This window comes from Pongo pygmaeus, chromosome 5 (assembly GCF_028885625.2).
Source record: "Pongo pygmaeus isolate AG05252 chromosome 5, NHGRI_mPonPyg2-v2.0_pri, whole genome shotgun sequence".
NCBI classification, from domain to species: Eukaryota; Metazoa; Chordata; class Mammalia; order Primates; family Hominidae; genus Pongo; species Pongo pygmaeus.
Genome location: NC_072378.2, coordinates 28,090,660 through 28,107,467, shown reverse-complemented (window position 1 = coordinate 28,107,467; position 16,808 = coordinate 28,090,660). Strand labels below are relative to the sequence as shown.

The following is a 16,808-nucleotide window of genomic DNA, read 5'->3' as shown; positions in this document are numbered from 1 at the left end:
AGTTTGGCCACCTTGCAGGCTGTAACCCTTAAGAAGAAGAAATAAAGTCTTTTCTCTCTTTTTCTAAATTTGTATCTTGTGATATTTTCTTTAAGTTAAAAATACATAAACCTTTGGGAGCAGATGTATTTCCAAATTCAGGTTTTTTTTTTTTATTTTAGAAAGATAATGTGCATACACTGTACATTATGTAACTTCCAGCAGAGTTTCAGAGCATATCAAACACCTCAATATTTCTGCTTTGAGATTTATGATTAGTCACTTTAAATGAGTTAAATAAAGGCTATGAAGAAGTTCAGGTTTTCCCCTCAGATAGATTGTAGTGCCAAATTTATGGAGGAAAGATTTGGAGTTTTTAGAATTTTATGGATTTTGGAACTGTGATTAAGGGATCCTGGATATGTACTAGTCTATTTTCTGTGTTTTTTTGTATATTTAAACATCTTCAAAATAAAAATTTGTTAAATAAAAATATACAACTTATTCCTACCACTAGTCACCTAATTTCATCCACTAGAAACAGCCAAAGGTATTGATTTCTTTTTTTTTTTTCTAGACAGGATCTCTCTCTGTCACCAAGGCTGGAGTGCTGTCACCAAGGCTGGAGTGCAGTGGCACGATCTCAGCTCACTGCAATCTCCGCCTCTCAGACTCAAGAGATTCTCCCACCTCAGCCCCCCAAGTAGCTGGGGACCACAGACATGTGCCACCATGCCTGAAGAATTTTTGTACTTTTAGTAGAGACGGGGTTTTGCCATGTTGCCCAGGCTGGTCTCGAACTCCTGAACTCAAGTGATCTGCCTGCCGCCTCATCCCAAAGTGCTAGGATTCCAGGTGTCAGCCACCATGCCCGGCCTTCATTTCTTATATAGCCTTTCAGAGATATTTTAGGTATGTAGAAGCAGATATTTATATATAATTTTGCCCTGGGATTTTACAGAAATAGTAGAAATTTTTCCTATAGCCATACATATAGAGCTGCATCTCTATTTTGACAGCTGCATACTATTTCATTATGCACCAGTCATTTATTGATAAGCAATTAAGCTATTAATATTTCCTATCACTTTCTATTTATAAACACTGCTGAGCTTCAGATACGTATTATCTTACATATGTGTGAGTCTGTCTCTAGGATGAATTCCTAGAAGTAGAATTCCCGCGTCAAAGAATATGCACATTTAAAAAATGTATAGACTTCGGGCCGGGGCGCGGGTAGGTGCGGGTCGTCGGCGGAGAGAAGCCAGCAGCTAGAGCAACGCAGGGCCAGGAGGGCAGGACCGCCCCGCGGCCACAGCCCGGACCTTCTTCCGCACCCAACCCTCCCCCCCCGCCCCACGGGCCACCCTCCGGTCCGTTCTCCCCGCCCGGTCGCCGCCCGCCAGCCCTTCGTCCCCCGGCCGCCCAACCTCCTAAGAGCTGAAAGAATTATTTTTGGGAGTCATGACCATAGCTTCCTGCTTCCCCCAACCCTCGACGACGAAAAGGACTTCGGCCCCCCGCCGGGCGGCTCCGGGGAAGGAAGAGAGAGCTACCTCCGCCCCGCGCTCAGGGCCACTCTAGAGGGAGAAGCTGCCCCGAGGACGGCAGAGCGCCCAGCCGCGGCGGAGACCGGAAGCCTTCTGGAGCCCAAGGCTGTGCACGTCCCCTGTGCTGATTCTCTGCCTAGGAAAGGACCATGCAGCTGGAGATCAAAGTAGCCCTGAACTTCATCATCTTCTACTTGTACAACAAGCTGCTCTGGCGCCTCTGAAAAAGAAATAAGAAGCCCACTGGTACCCTGACAAACCACTGAAGGGCTCTGGCTTCCATTATGTCCACATTGAGGAGATGGTGGACCCCGTTGGGGAGGTGGCCGCCAAGCGAAGTGGCCTGACAGTGGAAGATGTGCGGGTCAATGTGCCTGAGGAGCTGAGCATATGGATTGACCCCTTCGGAGTGTCCTACCAGATTGGCGAGAAGGGAGCAGTGAAAGTGCTGTACCTGGATGACAGTGAGGGCTGCGGGGCCCCGGAGCTGGACATGAAGATCAAGAGCAGTTTCAGCCCTGACGACCAGATGCTCTTTCTCCTCGGAAGCCAGGACAGCTCTTTGTCCAACTCCCCGTCGCTATGCTTTGCCCATCACCCAGCCCCACCTTCATCCTCTGCCTCGCCCAGCCCATCACCTTCATCATGGACTCCTTCGCTGCCACCAAATTAGGCTCCACTAAGATGAAGAAGACGAGTGGGGCAGCAAGTGGTAGGGGTGCAGCCAGCGGTGAAGCAGGTGGCCAGCAGCCTGCATGGCCCGCTTCAACACCAACAGCTTGTTGAAACACAAGAGTCTTTCTCTGTCTGTGCATTCATTGAACTTCATCCCGGCCAACCGGCCCCTCAATCCCAGCTCTCGCCCCAAGGCCACGTACAGTCTCAAGTACAACAGCGGTGGCTTGCCCAGTTTCTTCTTTGATGGGGTCAATGGCCAGGGCAGTGGCACCCCAGCCCTCTTTGGAGGCAGTGGGGCTGTCACCTGCAACGCCAGCAGCTTCTACATGGTCTAGGTATTTGGAGGTGGCGCCACCCGCCTCTTCCTGTAGAAGCCACCCTTCATGGAAGGCCTCAGCTACAACCTGAACACTATGCAATATCCTAGTCAACCGTTGCAGTCTGTGGTGCTGGCCAGCTGACCGTCTACCTGCCCTGGGACCAGGAGCACCCAAGACCACAGAAAAGAGAAAGAAAAGGAAAGGCCAAAAACAAAACAAAACAAAACAAAACAAAAAAACAAGAGGAAAAGAAAAATGTACAAAAAGATTTTCGATTTTCTCACTCTCACTTCTAGAAAAAAAGATCTAGTGCAGGCACAGAATGGGAGGGGCTTCCAAAGCACCAAAATGTGTTTAACTAACCCCCCTACCACTTACAATTCGCCCATTGGCCTGTAATTTGGTTGGTTTGGGTTTTGTATTTCTTTTTTCTTTCTTTCTTTCTTTTTTTTTAACATGTAGTTCTTTATATAACATCTTTAATTGGTGGCTTCCTTTGCTAAGAATGGGCCAGAAATGAATTTCTGCTCCCTGTTCCTCCCATCCTCCTCACACTCCTGGTTTAGGATTGGTGTGTCCAAGCTCACAGGGAAGAAAGAGCTGCAGCTGGACCCTGACCCTCCCTGGAACAGGGAGAGGCTGACCTGTGTCACTGCCTCTGTCACCCAGCTATTCTCACACTCAAAGCCATCCAAACTTGGCAGGCCTTCTCAGGCCCTGTGACCAAAATAGGCCTGACTCTAGCCTCCATTCCCTTTCAGGCTGGGCCACAGGGAGCTGCCAGCTGGCCACTTGACACACCCCCCCCCCCCCAAACACACACACACCCTAGAGCTGATGTCTGTGACTACAGGAAGGTTAGCACTTTATCTAGTTGAATTCCTGTCATCTCTGTCCTGAGGCCCCACCTCACCATTCCCTCGAGGCCCAGACCATCATCAAGGCCCTGGCCACCCAGCCACTGATGCATATGGCCTTTTTTTTCTCTCATGCAGCCTCTTCTCCCCTGGGGCAGAGGTTGTGGGGAGGGAGGTGGTGTGTGTGTGTGTGTGTGTGTGTGTGTGTGTGTGTGTGTGTGTGGTTTGCTGTCCAGTTTTAAAGGATTCCAAGCCATGTGAAACTTCCTCACTAGATGTGATTCTGGGTTGTGGCAAGTGCTTATTAATGAGTGAGGCTGGGGAATGGGCTGGGGGTATTAGCAGTCATTTTGCAATGTGTGTGGTGGGGTCACGCCACTATGGCTAAGCCTAAGACACTCCCAGAGAGAAGCACTGCAGAAGGAACTGGTTTCCAGACTGCAGAGGGATCTGCATTTTTGTTTTTGACCACCCCCACCAAAAAAATAGGTTAGCTCTGAAGGGCAAAGTGAATACCCAAGCCTCTGATGCCTATGAGAAGTCCCTGGACTTCAACCCTCCTGTTGTGTGATGTTAGCCCCATGGGGAGCTGCTCACCTGAGCACCTTTGGGGGTGAGAAGGGAGGCAGGGAGGCAGGGTGGGATATTGGAGTCAGCATCTGTAGTGGGTAGCCCTGAGCCTGGAATAGATACTTTTTGGTGTTTTGGTTGTAGGTGTTATTTGAGTACCTTTGTGCCCCTGCCTGATTGAGAGCTTCTCAGTACTTTTTGCCATCCCCCTCACTGCCCTGACCCAACCCCACTGGACCTTAATACAGTGAGGGGTAGTATCCTGGACAGGGACTCTGCACTCCCAGCTGACGTGTTTGGATCACAGAAGAGTGTTTGGCCCTCTGCCTTTGCCAGAAGAGGGTTTGTTTCTCCAACCCTAGAAGGCCAGGCAGATGTGGACAGGAGCCAGGCGAGCAGGGTAATGAACATTTTTTTCTTTGGCAAGTGGGGCACTTGGCATCAGGGTCCCATCACCAGAAAGCACCAAACCCCTGCCACCACACCCACTCCATCCTCCCCAGGGACCTCAAGTGGGCAACTGCCGTGGCTGTGGGTCCAGCCTAGGCAGGCACTGCCAGCCTCCTCTCCCTGCAGTAGGCACTAGTTCTACTTCCCCCAGCAGGCAATGCCCTGGTTTCTCAGCCCAGCACTACCTGTTCCCCCAGACTTCTCAGGGGCCAGCCCAGTTTGGGCCACCTTCTCCCTCATCCACAGCTCCCACATAGGTGATAGGCCCAGCAGATAGCTTCTCTCTGGGAAAGGTTGGATGCTGCCTTACATCCCCTTCTAGCCCTCCTATCATCCACACACACGGGCGTCCACCCACATCTAGGTCGGCTTGTTTCTCACCACTTGTAGGGAGAGACAGGTGACCAATCTCTTCGTGTCTTTTGAAATGTGAGGAAAAATGTGCGTTCAGGAGCATGACTTCAGTGCTGGGCTCTAGGGCCCAGTTCAGCCTGTCTTGTCTCAAATGTAGGCATTTTTGCTTCAATTTTATTTTTTTAAGAAAACAAAAACAGAAACCTGCACTAATTTACCTGGTTTCATAGGAAAACTTTTGAAAAATTTTTTACATTTTTTGATGTCCATTTGTATTGAATAATTTGCTATACTTCTAAAATGTAAGAGGTGTATATAATAGATGTATATTTCTAACATAATAAACATAATTTTTTCCTTTTCAAGATTTTTCCTTAAAAAGATGAAACTTTTTTTTTTTCAGGAAAAACAAACTTTAAAAAAGAGAATAAAATCTTTACTCCCCTTTCCCCATCCTGTCTCTATCTGTCCCTCTTTTCCAGGAACAAATCAGAAAGTGGGTTATCTTGTGAAGAAAGTAAACTGTTAGTCTGGAATGATGTCTTTTCCTCAATGCAGTGAGCTATAAATCCTCCAGTTTTCTCTCTAGGGATGGGAAGGGGGCATTGAGGCAAGCCTGGAGAGGAGCCAGGGGAGCAGGGTCATGAGCTTTTTTCTTTAGTGAAGGACGAATACAATCAAGGGGTTTGTATACAGAATGTTGTGCAATATTTTGGAATGGGACATTGGTATGGTTAGAGATTTTTAGTTTAAAAACAAAACAAAAAGATTTATGAAATCTGTAGAGTTTCTACTGTTCCAGATTTTTTTAAGTTTGTATGGAAAGCATGATATATTATATAATTTTTAAAAAATGTATATATACTGCTAGATTGCCCCCAAAGTAGTTATAAAAATTTACAGCTCTCTAACAATACCTGACAGTTATTTCCCCTCCCACCTTCACCAAAGTTTTTGATCTTTGACAGTCTGATGGGTAAAAAATGGTATATTATTGTGGTATTAATGAACATTTTTTAAAAAACTAGCTCTGGCGAGTTTATTAAAGGAAATTTTTGCATGGTTTACTTTTCACTAGTCTGTGCTGGCATGCTTCTAATGATATCAGAATCACCTGGATCAATGATAGCCGGTGTTCATACTCTATAGTATTTTCCGCATCCTGTGGCCAGTTCAATATTATTGCTGCTGTAGTGATGGACACCAGTTTTGGCCAAAATTGTGTAGTACTCTATTTCTGACTTCTTCAAAGGTGGGCAATTGTTAGCGAGAATGACCAATTTCGCTTTGCCTTGTCTGATCATTTTCAGAGTCCGCTTGTACCCCAGCACATCCTTTCCACTTTTCATAATAAGTTGGAGCCTAGAGTTGCTGGATTCCAGCAATTTTTTTATTTTCTTTGCAGCCACCATCTTCCTGCCTTAGGTGCCAGATGGCCTCCATCCAAGAGCAGCCACCAAGATGCTGCAAGGGAGTGAGAAAGGAACTTAAATATGAATGACCTTGAATGAATTAGTATTCATGTATATTTCCTTTCTGTAAATTTCTGTTTATGTCTTTTCCATTTTTTCTCTTTGTGACAGTGTTTCCTTTTGTTTTTGAGACACAGTCTCTCTCTGTTGCCCAAAGGTGGAGTGCAGTGGCGTGATCTGGGCTCACTACAACCTCCACCTTCTAGGTTCAAGCGATTCTCATGCCTCAGCCTCCTGAGTAGCTGGGACTACAGGCGTGCCCAAAACACCTGGCTAATTTTTGTATTTTTTGGTAGAGACAGAGTTTCACCATGTTTGCCAGGCTGGTCTTGAACTCCTGAACTCAAGTGATCTGCCCACCTCAGCCTCCCAAAGTGCTGGGATTAAGGTGTGAGCCACTGTGGCTGGCCTGTGATAGTATTTCTTTTGTTGACTTGTATGATTATCATGTATTAGGGAAATCAGTCCTTTGTGATAAACACAGACTTTTTCTATTTAACTTTGTTCGTGGTTTTTGTTATACAAAAATTTTAAATTTTTAAGTAGTTTAATTTAATTATCTTTTATGTTTTCTAGATTTTGTGTGATACTTAGAAAGACCTCCCTCATGCCAAAACCATAAAAGAAAATTCTCTCTTTTATTTTTTTTAGTGCTTCTATGGGATTTTTTTTTTCTATTTAAATGTTGAACCCCCTGGTTGTGAGATGTGAGGTGTGGATTATGCTCTATTTTTTTCAGATGTCTATCTAGATATTCCAGTACCCTTTATAGCATAATTCATCTTTTCCCTACTGCCTTGAAATGTCAACTTTATCAAATGCTTAAATATTTGTGCCTGCTTCTGGATTTTTTATGCTATTTGTACTACAATGTTTTATTCACCATACCTTAAAATATGCCTAAATACCCAAAAGGTGTACGTCTGCCTCATTATTCTTTTCTGAATTTTCTTGGCTACTAATGTTGTTTATTTTCCACGTAAACTTTAGAAGCAATATATACAGTTTGAAAACAAAACTCTATTTTAATTTGTATTGGCATTATATTAAATATGTAGACTAACTTGTAGAGAAGATTAACGAAGTGTTCTTTATATGCGTCTTGTAATTTCCTTCTAAATTTATTTCTCAATGTTTTATCTCTTTTGTTGCTATTGTAAATGGGATCTTTTCTTCCACTGTGTGTGTGGGTAGGAAGGCAAGTGATTTCTCTTATTTGTATAAATATATTTAATTTCATAAATAAATCCTAGTGTACCTTCATATATCTAATGTAGTGATACTTTTATCTCCTTCTTTTGAATTTATTTATTTAAATAATTCTAACCCAAAGCACTACAAAATACTTGTGGTAAAAGTGGACATCTTTCTAACTTGTTGCTAACTTCAAAGGCAACGCATATAATGTATTCTCTGAAAAGCAGGATGATGACCGTTGATGTAAGTTAGATATGTTTTCTAATGTGAAGTAAGGAGCTATCCTCTTTTATTAAAAGTTTCAAAAATTATTACTAAAAAAATGGATCTTAGTACAACCAAATGCCATTTCCACATTTACCTAAATCCTTTTATGCTTTCTCTCCTCACATATGCTAATACGGCGAATTATGTTTAAAGATTTTTCTATTTTAAATAATACTTATGCTCATCTCCATTTTGTCATTGTGAATTATTTATTCCTTTAGTGTGCTGCTGGATTCTGTTTGCTCCCATTTTATTTAGGATTCTGCATAAGAAAGAATAAAAAATGGGATTTTCCTATTGGTAGTTATCTTGAGTTTTGAGATTACTCTTAGAATTGTTTCTGAAAAAAATCGAATATTCCCTTTGCTTTTTACGTTCTGGAATCGTTTTAAATACATTGAAATTATCTGTTCTATAATGGTTTATTATAATTTATCTGTGAAACTGTAATGTCTGATGTTTTTTCTGGGGGAAGTCTGTTGACAACTTTTATTTGTTCTGTTGTAATTGGTATGTTTGATTTTCCATTTCTTCTAAAGGTTGTCTGGTATATTTTCTAGAAATACATTGCAACCAGGTTTTTCAATCATATTGCAGAGCACTGAAAAAAAATAATATCTTTTACTTTCATCTGCATTTGCGGTTACAAGCATTGCTACTACCATTGACTCTCTGGAGTGAGAGCAGTTACAGGAACTAACCACTGAGAGAATGGCAGAGCTCAGAATAGAAACTGAAGCGGAGGGGAACTCACCTTCCACTTAACACACGGTTTTGGCAGTGCGCGCTTTGTCAGCTAGGGTATTTAAAGTTCGCGGGAACTGGAGGTGCAAAAGGAAGAAAAAACCAACAGGTTGGGCGCGGTGCCTCGCTGTAAACCCAGGGTTTTGGGAGGGCGAGCCAGAGGATCACTTGAGCACAACAGCTGGAGACTAGCCTGGCCAACTTGGCAAGACTCCGTCTCTACAAAACGAACAAACAAAAATCAAGAAATTGGATCTGGATCAAAAAGGAAATTCCTCGAAAGAAAAAGGTCCGGGCCGCGAGCTTCTGCCAAGAGTGGGGAAGCACAGGACTCACTACGTGGCCAGCCCGGATCGCACCTCCTGCGCTCATTGCGCTCTCCAACGAGTAAGAGGTGCTTGAGGAATATTTATTAAGTAGATCTTCCTCACTCTGTTGTTTTCCTGCTTTGGACTCCGATTCTTAAATTTTGGTCTTTCTGAATCAGACATTTTAAACCTAGAAGGACATGGGAACGCATCCAGTAAAGATTGCAGGTCGGCGCACCCACTACTCTTTGCTCTGAGATTCCATCCCCCAATCCCACCTTAGTGTCCTACCTTGAGGTTCCTGGATGGTGGCCAGAGAATCTCCGAACCCATGAATTTCAAGAGTCTTTCCTCAGATCCTTAAAGGGCTACCCAAATTGTCCCGCTGGACCAAGATCAGACCTCCCAATTCCTTTGCCCAGACACTACTAACACCGCACCCCCACCCCCGCCCCGTGCTTTTTAGCACTCCCACCTCCCATCTCTGCCAGGCAAAGGACGACAAATTCTTTGCAGGTAGAAATTCTACCTTTCACTTCTTTCACAGTCTTCACGCTACCGTCACCACTGAGCTCAACGCAGTAGTTGGTCAGCGCCTAATGTAACATTGACTCTGGAGTCCTATGTAAGTGACTATTAATTGTATTATACAGATTATTTATTTATTTATTTAATGCTGGGTCTCTCACAGTCTCCCAGGCTGGAGTGCAGTGGTGTAATCCTAGTTCAGGGCAGCCTCCAACTCCTGCGTTAGAGCGATCTTTGCGCCTAGGCCTCTCAAAGTGCTGGGATTACAGGAGTGAGCCACCTTGCCCCACCCCAATTTTTTAATGATATAAAGTTATATGCTCCTCTGCCTGCCAACCGCTTCAGAGGTTGCAAAAGCAAATTTAGTAATAATCAAAAAGTCCTTGCACCCCCCATTCAATTCCTAAAAATAAAAACAATAATAATCTGCAAGAGTTTGGCTTTGGCGTGTATTCCTCAAAGCTACTTAAAAATGAATATATAACTGTATGTATACTTCTAGACTTATATTTACAAAAACAGAAACTGCTACACAATATTGTTCTGCAGTACACTTTTTATGTCAGTTACTGCCTATTTTATTCTTTTTGGTGGTTATATGGTAGTACAATTAAGTTGATGCACCATAATTTGTTTAACCAACCTTGTATCAACCCTCTATTTCAAAGGCTGCTACCTTGAACATTCTTTTATGCTCTTGTGCATACCTTGTTGAATTTATGCAAATATTTCTGTAGAATAAAGTTTTAGAAGTGGAATAGCCAAGTGATGATATCTACCTTTTAAAAAGTCAGTTTATTGAAGTTTAATTTCCATACAGTAAAATTTACCTTTTTATATGTAGTTGGATAAATTTTGGCAAACACATATAGTCATGTAAAGACCTCTACAATAACAAGATATACATTTCCAGCATCCCCCCAATATTCTTCCTCACTTCTCTTTAGTCAACCTTTCCCTCCACTCCTAGCCTGACAATTACTGATGTGATTTTTTACTTTATCTTTTGTCTTATCTGGAATAGAATCACACAGTATAAGCATTTAAGTCTGGGTTCTAGTCTCTTTCACTTGGCACACTGCTTTGAGACTCACTTATGTTGCATGTATCTGGTTTGTTCTTTATGTTGCTGAGTAATATTGTACTGCATGAATGTACCACAATTTGCTTATCTACTCACTAGGTGATAGACATTTGGATTGTTTCCAGTTTTGACAATTATAAATAAAGCTGCTATAAACATTTGTGTACAGGTGGACATGTTTTCAATTTTTTTGAGTAAATATCTAGGAGGAGGATTTTAGATCATGGAGTAAGAATATACTTAACTTCATAAAAGAAACCTGTCAAACTGTTTTTCCAAGTGGCCATACCATTTTTGTATTCTCACTGGCAAAGTATGAGAGTTTCAATTTTTCCATATCCTCATCAACACTTAGTGTTATCAGGTTTTTAAATTTTTTTTAAAGTTTTGCCATTGTAATAGGCATGTAGTGGTTATAATTTGAATTTTCCTAATGACCAATGATATTGAAGTTTTTTCATGTGCTTGTTTGCTATCTGTATATCATTTTTGTTGAAGTGTAATTCAAATCTTTTCCCCATTTTTGTTGGGGAGGGTGGAATTGTTTTCCTATTGTGCATAATCTACATATGTTTTCTCTGAGTCTGAGAGTTGTCCATTTTTACTAACAGTCCCTTTCAAAGAAGAGACGTTTTTAATTTTGACAAATTATCAATTTTTTATCATTTATGTTTTTTGTATCATATTTTAAAATTCTTGTTTAACAAAGTCATAAGGATTTTCTCTGAAGTTTTCTTTTAGAAATCTTAAAGTTGTAGGTTTAGTTTTAGGTTTTATTTTGGTCTGTGGGCCATTGTGAGTTAATTTTTTGTATACAGTGTGAGGTAAGGATGGAGATTCATGTTTTTGTTTTGTTTTTGCACATGGCTCTTGTCCAATTGGTACACCACCATTAGTTGAAAAGACTTTCCTTTCCCCTCTAAAGGATTAACTGAATCACCTTGGCAACTTTGATGAAAATTGGTTGATATCACGAGTCTATTTTTGAACTCTAATATCTACTTTTAAATTGTGATAAATGATAGGCAAATTTGCCATCCCCACCAGAAAAGTGTGGCATCGACCTTACAACTGACTCCCAGTTCATTTGGTCCCTTGCCTCTTCCTTACTAGAAACAGAAGTAGGGCCATGTGCTCCAGTTTCTCTTCCCTCAGCCCAAACCCAGCTCTTCTTAAAGTCTCATGAGCTGATGCCACTGCACAGCTTGGTAGCAGACAGCATAGCAACTTCCACATTCGCCAGAAACTCTTTATGAGGCAGCCAATTCATTTCACTACACTAGGTATTGCGGAGGCAACTGCCCTTGGGTTGGGTAAGGATTTATTACTGCACTTGGAATCTGGGGATGTGAGTTCAAGACTCAACCAGACCTGGAGGTCTAGTTTTGCATTTACCTCTCCAGTAACTGCTTATTTCTCTCCTTTTCTGAGTAAAACTCCTTTACAGCTTAATGATATATTTAATTACAAGGAGTAAGAATGTTGTGTTTCAAAAAGAAAGAGTTCTCACGTTGTAATTTAATGCCTCTTCTCTGTGAATCAAGTTGGGCTGAGCCCTGGAGACCTCAGAACAGGTCTTAGGTTTATCAACTCCTCGGCAGCCAGGTGGAAAAGCCGAATGGGAAGCTTTCTCGGGATGAGACACCCACTGGCCTCATCTTCAGAAGATGGGGGCGCTCCTCGCCTCTCTCTTTGTCCCTTAGCCCGCTCACGGACGCCCGACCTCACCAGGTAGTGTTGCTTGATTTGTATGCAAAATGTTGTTCTTCCTTTACCTGAAATTCAAATTTAATTGGGTATTCTGTATCTTATCTGGCAATCCTACCGCCAACCCGACCTCAGGCCGGAGGAGGAGAAATTGCGTTCCGGGTAACTTCCCACCCCATTGAGCCGGAGAACAGTTTCCTAAGTTTTGGGAAGAGTGAAAACCTGTCACCACGAAAAGAAAGGAAATCTCCTCCAATTGAAAACAAACAAACAAAAAACCCCAAAAGCTGTTACCGGGGGCTGGGAGGTCAGGTAAAGTCAGATGCAAAGTTAACAGGAAACACTGTTTTCCAAGATCATGCAGCAGCCGTAAAATGTCGCAATGGTCCCCTCTTTGAGCAATTGCTGCCCTTTTACGAGTGCGCAGACCCGCTTTGCCACACCCATCCATGTACTACTGGGGACACCGAAGATCACTCTCTCCTTGTGACAACGCCCAATCCCTAGCTAATCCCCACTACTCCTAACCCCACCTCAGAAACACCAAGCAACCCAGAACTGATCCTGCTTCTCTTAGAGACTCCTCAGAATCCTCAAATGAGAACCCAAACCTTACAAAAGACAGTTCTCTCCAGCCTCTTGTTGAACTGCATTTCTCCGTTGCTCTGGAATATCCTGTCACTTCATCTATGTATTAAATCTGATTTTGGTTTGTTCCTGGTGGTCTTTGGCTAGTGTCTTTAACACCACATTACTGCTCTGTGGCCCCCCGACAGTGCAGGAGTTAGAGGAATTAATCCTGGCAGGACAGACACTCAGTTGTTGTTGGAATGATGAGAGGAAGGTGGATCCTGAGAGAGAAAAGATTTTACCAAATCAGACAGAATCTAGATTAACCACGTTTTAGAAGGGGAGGGGGAGACAAAACAAAACTAGAGCAGTAGTGTCAAACTTTAGCATAAACCAGGATCACCTGGAGAGCTTTTTGAAGCACAAATTGCTGGACCCCAGACCTAGCGTTTTTTCCCAGGTGATAATGATGTCACTGTTCCAGAGACCACACTTTTAAGAACCACTGAATTAGAGCAATCTCGTCGGCATAATAATGGGTTTTTTGTTTTGTTTTGTTTTGTTTTTGAGACAGTCTCGCTCTGTTGCCCAGGCTGGAGTGCAGTGGTGTGATCTCGGCTCACCGCAACCTCACTCTCCCGGGTTCAAGAGATTCTCATGCCTCAGCCTCCCGAGTAGCTGGGATTACAGGCGTGTGCCACTGCACCCAGCTAATTTTTGTATTTTTAGTAAAGACAGGGTTTAGCCATGTTAGCCAGGCTGGTCTCGCACTTCTGACCTCAGGTGATCCGCCCGCCTGGGTCTCCCAAAGTGTTGGGATTACAGGCATGAGCCATCGCATCAGGCCAAAAGCTAATAATGCTTTGAAGCCAGTGATCCAATTTCAGACCTCTGACTTAGACCCTTTAAAATTCTCATTCCCATTTAAAACAATCAAATGAGTCATGCTCTCAAATCACACAAAGCTCAACACCATTAATCCCTAAAAGTCCATTAAATATTGAATATTTTTGAAGCCCAGTGTATAAACTGCCAGTAGTCACCCAGAAAATTTGTAATAAACCAAGGTCACTGAGTTTATGAGAATCCAGGATTCTCAATCACTTTCTCCTCACTGAGAGTACTTGAGCTTCCATTTAGATGATCTGGGACAACGCTAGTTGAAACAATAATCTCTCTTGTAAGGGCTGCATAAGCAGATGTGGTCTGACCTCCTTTTCACTTTGTTGGGAAGGTAAATCAACACAACTTCTATGGAAGAAATTTGACAGTATCTTATAAATGAATATTACCTAGGACACAGTATACCTCCTCCTAGACATTTATATTGTAAATATAGACATACACATAAAATGCTATATTCAAAATTATATATGTATATATATTCAGACATAGGTATGTTTACCTCCTTTTACAAGTAGCACCTATACATATTGTCTTGCATCATGCTTTTTTTCACTTAAGGGTATATCTTGGAGAGATTAGTAGTCTTATATATGAAAGTCATAAATAATAGTCTTATATATGTTTCTGGAAGGATACATGAAAGCTAATAAGAGTGTCCTACTGGTGGCAGTAGGTGATTAGTGGCAAAACTTTGCTATACAACTTTTCATACTTTTTGAATCATGTGAATGTAGTACTTATTTTAAAAATGAAAATAATTGTATAAACTGAATAAAATTATGTGTATTCCTTTTTTTCTCTCAAAAGATCAGCCAAGATGGAAGTTACAAATAGAAACTACATAATACTGACATTCTTCTTTCCTTTCTCAGGAGGAAATGCTTTAGTCCTAACTGGAAATGTTCTATGTATGGAATGTATTTGTAAGTTTTGTTGTATCTCTAAGAGACACTCTCACTCTCCTTCCTTTTTCAAAGATGGAATCCTTAGACAATAGTGAGTGCTTTGAAAGTTAGCATTAAGATAATAAATGAAAATTGCAGTAGAGATATACAATTAGGCTGAAAATTCCTTAAGTAACCCATATGGTTCAATACACATAATGTTGTATATGTAACTCTTTATGATTTTATAAGCACCTTTAAATTTTTTAGGCAGTGTTTTTCTATAGCTCTCAATTAAATCTTCAATTGTTTCCTCAATGGAGAATCCCGCTAAGCAAAACTTGTGAAGGAATGAAAATTTGCATGAGAATGAAACATGAATCAAATAAATCAACTAACAAATTTCATTCACAGCTAAGACAAGTGTTACTAAAGAAGCAGAGAACAGGAAATATCAGAGGGAATTATTGAAATGGCTGGTGAATACTGAATGAATTTGCCAAATAAAGTGCTTACCATATCATTTTTGATTCCTGGAACAAAAGGTTTGCCACGCAACCGACAAGGATGGGATTCGAACCCACGCGTGCAGAGCACAATGGATTAGCAGTCCATCGCCTTAACCACTCGGCCACCTCGTCACACAAAGAACAAAAAATTGAATTTCTTCCTCTGTGTAGAGCTCCCAGTGAGTCTTGCAGCAACACGATCTAATCGTTTTTTCCTGGTTTAATCCCCATAACCACAGTCTGAGTCAGGTGTCTTCATTAAGGCACATTTCACAACCACCATAAAAATGACGACTGTCACTTAGAGTAGTGAAGTTACTTGGCAATTATCTAATAATAGGTTGAACCAGTGCCGGCATTCATTGGTAGACAAAAATCACCTGCTTTTTTGTTGACCCGGCTCCAGCTGGCCGCCCTGTATGCCCCTCGAGACACACGCTGGGACCTTCGCCGGGTCCTTCTGCCGCTTTATTCTGCATTCAACGGGTTGATTTGCTTCCCGATCTAAACTTTGTCCTTAGATTCCTATTTTCTGTGACGTACCAGAAACCTGACTGTAATTCCTTTTCATTTGCTTCTGTAATATGCCCGAGGGCCAGGAGATGCCCTCCTTTCTCTTTTGTTACTTTCTGTAGGAGTTGGTATTGATCAGTCTATGATAAATCAGCAACAGGTGAGAACATGTTTTTTTTACAAAAATTAGAGGCGCGCAGGCACCCCGATGGCACTCCTCTTGCTTTGGTCAGGACAGTGAAAGAAAGGAAGTCTTTTTGTGTTTAGCACAAGATTGGCTCAGTCCAGTTGCTACCGACACTGTGAAGGGCCTGTAGGGTGGGTAACCCCCTGGTGCGGGAGTCAGGGTGCCTGGTCCTAATTGTGGCTCTTAACTAAGCCACCTCACTAAATCCAACCCAACTTGAGAAGCAGAACAGTAACCCCTAACGTCCCTTCCAGCTCTGACAACCTCAATTACAAAATGATCATCAAGAAAAGAAGCCTGAGGCTGGGTGCGGTGGCTCACGCTTGGAATTCCAGCACTTTGGGAGGCCAAGACGGGTGGATCATTTGAGCTCAGAATTTCGAGAGCAGCCTGGGCAACATGGAGAAACCCTATCTCTACAAAAATTGCAAAAATCAGCCAGAAGTGGTGGCCTGCACCTGTGGCCCCAGCTACTCAAGAGGTTGAGGCGGAGGATCGCTGGAGCCCTGGGGGCGTCAAGGCTACAGTGAGCCCTGATTGCCGCCATTGCACTCCAGCCTGGGCCACAGAATGAGACCCTGTCAAAAAACAAAACAAAAAACAAAACAAAACAAAAAAAAACAAAAAAACTGGAAGGAAGGAAGGAAGACTCTTACACTCGTGTTAGAGTTTGTGTGCTTTTTGATATTTGGTGCAGAATTTTGGAGGGGAAAGTTTTCTTTTCTACCAGGAGAATGTTGGTGCTTTTTTTCCTCCCTGTGAAATGTCCTACCTCTGTTCTCAGCTTTGTTGGGAGAGGCTCTTTTTTTTTTCTCACAACTGTGTTAAACATTAAAACCACCCAATGTCCACCAAAGTGGAATACTTAGTTAAATAAATTATGATTAAGCAAAACATTAAAGTGGTATGTGATTATTAATAAGAATAATGCTGTTCTATACATAGTAGTTTATAAATATTTTCCCACTTTTTTTTTTTTTAAATGGAGTCTCGCTCTGTCGCCCAGGCTGCATGCAGTGGGGTGATCTCTGCTCACTGCAACCTCCACCTCCCGAGTTCAAGCGATTCTTCTGCCTCAGCCTCCCCAATAGCTGGGATTACAGGCACATGCCACTATGCCTGGCTAATTCTTGTATTTTTAGTAGAGACGGGGTTTTGCCACGTTGGCCAGGCT

General features: G+C 42.3%; 1 non-coding gene and 2 pseudogenes across 1 annotated transcript; 1 reads left to right on the top strand and 2 right to left on the bottom strand.

The window, feature by feature from the left end:
- Positions 1-1,678: 1,678 nt before the first annotated feature.
- LOC129038702 (protein Tob2-like) lies at positions 1,679-2,668 on the top strand (annotated as a pseudogene).
- Positions 2,669-5,822: 3,154 nt separating this feature from the next.
- On the bottom strand, positions 5,823-6,170 carry LOC129038703 (large ribosomal subunit protein eL30-like; annotated as a pseudogene).
- Positions 6,171-14,984: 8,814 nt separating this feature from the next.
- Positions 14,985-15,066, bottom strand: TRNAS-GCU (transfer RNA serine (anticodon GCU)). The gene has a single exon. It is a non-coding gene; the product is annotated as a tRNA-Ser (tRNA).
- Positions 15,067-16,808: the final 1,742 nt, after the last annotated feature.